This window comes from Haliaeetus leucocephalus, unplaced genomic scaffold, assembly GCF_000737465.1.
Source record: "Haliaeetus leucocephalus isolate CR32 unplaced genomic scaffold, Haliaeetus_leucocephalus-4.0 Scaffold195, whole genome shotgun sequence".
Lineage (NCBI taxonomy): Eukaryota > Metazoa > Chordata > Aves > Accipitriformes > Accipitridae > Haliaeetus > Haliaeetus leucocephalus.
Window position 1 is genome coordinate 5,404,631 of NW_010972631.1, and position 4,684 is coordinate 5,409,314.

At 38.2% G+C, this 4,684-nt stretch overlaps 1 protein-coding gene across 2 annotated transcripts in view; it reads left to right on the forward strand.

Annotated features, from left to right (window-relative positions):
* PHIP (pleckstrin homology domain interacting protein) overlaps positions 1–4,684 on the forward strand; it is a 113,685-nt gene that overhangs the window by 1,601 nt on the left and 107,400 nt on the right. The gene's annotated exons all lie outside the window — the stretch shown is intronic.

A 4,684-nucleotide genomic window follows, 5' to 3' on the forward strand; every position in this document is an offset into this window, starting at 1 on the left:
AATCTCCCAGCTTGTCATCTCAGGTGTAGATCAGTCAGTGATTAAAAAAAAAAAAGCATTAGTTGCAGTGGTGTAGCTCTTGCTGGCAGAGAGGGGCCTGGATATTTTTTTACAAATGTGTTGTGAACTACAGTAGTTGAGAAAACAGCAATTAAGATGTCTGAATTCTGTCTGTTAGCAACTTGTTGCTAGTATTGTTTTCATTACAGGTGCACTGTTGTATAATTTAGTCTCTGAATTTCTTTCAGAGGAAGACTGAGCCCTGCTTGTAATGTTCATCAAAGCGAGATTTCCCTTCAGGCTTTTTGCCTGGTTTTAGTAGTTCTGAACTCCAGTACTTCTGAGACTTAGACATGTGGAGAAGTTGTGAGCTCACGCAAAAGGAGGTGGAACGGTTCCCATCTGTAATGTGTCCAATAAAGACCGTTGGCATATACGTTATTTTAGTTACATTACGAATGTTACAGTATGCGTCGTAGCTATTTACTGTAGTTGGAACGGGTTCGCTTGCTGCATTGGTTTTCTCTGGAGCAAGAGGTGGATTGGCCCAGGCATTTTAGTGCATGTGGTGTGGCAGAATTGGTAGCAACTGTCTTGTTGAAAACATATTCATACATACCAGTACTTTTAAATTTTCCTGAAATCAAAGATCATCAAGAAATTCGGTTGGGAATTCCAAAGTGCCGATACTTTTGCATGACATGTTATGCTATTTTTATTTATTTATTTATTTGTAAGACTGGAAGGCCTTATCCATTTCAAACAACGGTCAGAAGTTGCTCGGTAAAACTTACCGTGAATCTTTCTCTTCTAGCCTATAAAATAGAAAGAATTGGAGGCGCAGTCTTAGTGTGGAATGGATTTGGGTTTCTTCTATGTAGTCGGCATATGAAAGGATGTGAAGAAAGAGGAAGTGAGGAAAAAGACATTTTAAAGGTTGAAGCAAGAAGACTTGATGAGAACTAAGTTCGTTCAGACCCTGCTTTCCAGGAAACATCTTTTGTTTGTTGGAAAGCAGGTAAAGACTAATTTAGTCAGAATAGGTATGTAATGATGTAAGATGTACTTCCTCAAAATTTGGACTTGATCCTGGATACATATATTTGGAGATGTGATGCTGACTAGGTCCTTTCTCTTCTCCTAGTCTTCTGTTATTAACAAAGTTTTCTTAGACTTCCTGATAAATGTTAGTGTGCCCTTTTCCACCTTGTCCCTACCTAGATGTTGGGGGGGGGGAAGAAATGTCCTTGATGTTTCTTGTTCTTGATGCTTCTCTCCATCCTCTCTGTCTGCTCTTGCTTCAGTTGTCAAAGGTGTGTGAAGTTTTGTATTACTTGACATGTGTGGCCTGTGAAGGCTGGCACGAAGTGTATTTGCAGTGTGACAGTTACATTTCATACAAAAGAAGTGTCTTTTACAATGTCTTGTTTCATTAAACAAAAGCTTGTTTATCTCAAACCAAAGAATCTTCAGCTTGTAAGATAGAGGCTGATGATGAGCTAGCCTTCTGTTTCTTCATTTTTTTTCATTTAAAAAAATTTTCCAGCTCTAAGATGCTGACTCTTCTGTCTGAGGATGGCATGTTTTGTCATGTTTTGGTACCACTTCTCAGACTTGAATGCCTTGAGCTTTTGCTAAACTTCATAGAAGGGGCTGAAGGGAGAAAAGCTAAGAAATAAAAATACCAGTAAATGTAGTGTTAGATGTCTGACTTTTACTCTAGGAGGGAATAAAGGCCCCGTGTAACAGGGGATGGAATTTAATCCCAGGTTTCTGTTTTGTTGTTCGCAAAATCGTGCCTTTTATTATACATTTATTCAGGTGGTTATCTTCTCAAGAGACGATGTTGTTCCTGGTTTTGTCCACATTTTGAAAACATTTATTTAGGAATTCTTATTAGAGTTAGCTTTCTGTTATTAGACTGAAATTTACAGCCTTAGATATTTTATTTCTGTAACTTAATTTGTGTAAATAATGTTAAATCCAATGCAATTTTCATTGTGTAAATTGCTTTCATTTTTCTGTTGGGTCAGTGAAAATAAATGTTTCATTTTCGTATAACCTAACACCATGCTGTGCATGCTTTTAATGCTGCGGGAAAATACATGAGTTCAGAAATGCCATTATGTTTTATATTCTTAAGTGATTTTTCTTGAATTCAAATATTTCTATATTACATTTTTCTGTAGTCGCCATTTGTGGTATAAACCGCTTGAATCTTGCTTTGAGAGTATGGTCTCTTACTTGAGAGTGCCCATCTCTTTTTTACGTCATCAGTATTAAGATTTCTATTCGTGCTATAACCAAAGACTTTCTGAGAATTGAGTCCCTGGTAGGCCACTTGTGACCTAGGTGTACCGTGGATGGTGGGACTCTTCAGTAACAGATCTCAGGATGTTTTGTATTGTCTTGCGTTAGTTGTGAAAACTTACTAATGGTAAGCCAGCAATTTTTTCTCATTTCTTTTTGAAAGACTGAGGATTGCTCATGATGGGGGACAGAAATTGAGGAGTTTTAAGAGTTAACAGCTCATTTTAGCAGAGCAAGGCAGCCTTGTGAATTGTTTATAGATTGTGGTTAAAGATGTTGTTTAAGTGTTGTATAGTTAGGCTTTAAAACATGTTTGGTAGGGCCTTGACACCTGAACAATCTATAGTGCATCATTTGACTCCAGGGTAATTGTTTTTTCATGTTGCAGTTTCACTAAGGGTGTAGCTGCTCTAATTGTATGCTGTGCATTTTTGCTGCATCCTTTGTGTAAGCATGAGTGCTCATCCAGATGTGTGGTTAGCTGGATAAGGGAGCTGAACTGTCTGAAAAATGAACAGTACAAAAAATCCTTTTCAGACGGTTCAGCTCTCCTTTCATGTGCAGCAACATGGGTCCTACCACCACCATGAGGGAGATGATAGGAGTGTGCGTGAAGGGCTTGGGGAATGCGTTGGGGCTGCTCCTTTGGGGAGCAAAGTGGACTTCAGCTGGATGAAGCTGACTGTTAAAATTCACTGCAACAATGCAGAGCTACCATACAGGGTGGTTGAGTGTTGTTTTTTTTTTGTTTGTTTGTTTGATTGTTTTTGGTTTGTGTTTTTTTGGTTTTGTTGTTTGTTTTTTTTTTAAAGGTCTTCTAGGGCACAAGCATCGTAGTGTATATGATCAGAACCATTGTGTTAACTTTCTCTTTCTTATGCAAAATATTCATGTAACTGTCATTTTCTCTGTTGAATTAGAATTTTATTCGTGGTGGTGGTTGAGGAGGAAGAAGGCAGGGAATTCACATCAAGCAGGAAGGTGGCGCAATGGGTTTAGTAGGCAGTATGCCTTCTTGTTCTCAGGAACTGTTTATTACTATTTTGCTAACACTTGTCCCTTCCTCTTCCCCTGCCCACAATAACTAAATATGATTTAAAGTGGAAATGACAAAATGCTATTTTTGGGCCATTCCACTGTTCGTTCTTTCAGGTTATGCAAAGGTACATGAAGTTACAAAGAGTATCTGTGGGACTGGGACGCTAAGTACATTGACACTGTATTTCGTTGTTTGTATAATACCTAACATAATAAAGTCTTTTAGGCAGCATTGTGGTTACTGTTTAATAATTCTGTTTCTCAATAAGTAACCAGATAATAAGTGGTTTGTTTCTTCAGGAAATCTTGTGCTGTAAAGGTATTCAAAGAAATAGGGAGCAAAAATAAAACTTGCATGGAATCAGAGAGCTGTGTCATCATCTAGATTTTGTTATTAACAGTATTTTGGGGAAGGTCTGTGCAGTGTTTTGGAAGGTGGGCTGAAAGACTTGGCATTGGGGGTAAGAAAACCTGTGAAATGATTGTGGTTCTTAGCAGTGTTTTTGGTCTCATTACCAGTGCTTCTGTTGGACGTACATCAACGTAAATGATTTCCTTTTAGTTCTAAAAGACAAGCATTTCTGTTCTACAGATTATTCCCATAGCTGGGAATTCAGGTGATGTTAGAGCCTCTATGTTCAAACTATTGTATTTTGATGAGGAGGAACTCCAGTTCATTGTGTGAAGTACCACACGTTTATTTGTTCCACAGGTAATCAAGAGGATTGGCTAAGTCAACTGTTTTGTGCTGGTTCTTTCAAACTGAGACTAAGAAACACTGATGAGAGATGGGCTAAAGAGGAATGTCAAGTTTCTAAGGTGTACCTTCTACTAAAAAAACCCCAAACAACAAAACAACAAACCAAACCCCAAAAACCAAAACCAACAAAACCCCCACAAAACATTATGAATGAGTTTAAGATGGGCAATAGCTACAGTGATAGGTATAGTTGAACATCTTAGGCCATAAGGCTGAAAATGGTACTACTGTTCATACCTTCTCATATGGTAAGTAGCAAGCTTGTAGCAGTCTGTTTATACTACGGTTTGAGGTTTTTATCTGCTCTGGCCTCACACCTGTTAAAAGCATTAAACAGTTGAAAAACTAGTATGTTCTTGGGATTGCTGGTTTCATATAGGTCTGTTTCATTAGAGGAAAAAGTAATCTCACATTAATATAATAGGCGTTCCTGTAGGAAATAGTGGCTCAGTATCCATATGCTTTTAGCTCAAACATAACGAGAAAGTACATGAGAAATAAACATGCTTTGGGGAAAATGGTTAATTCTCCAATTCTTTCCTCCCTGTCGTTTGTGGCTGCTCCCCCAGCCCCCCC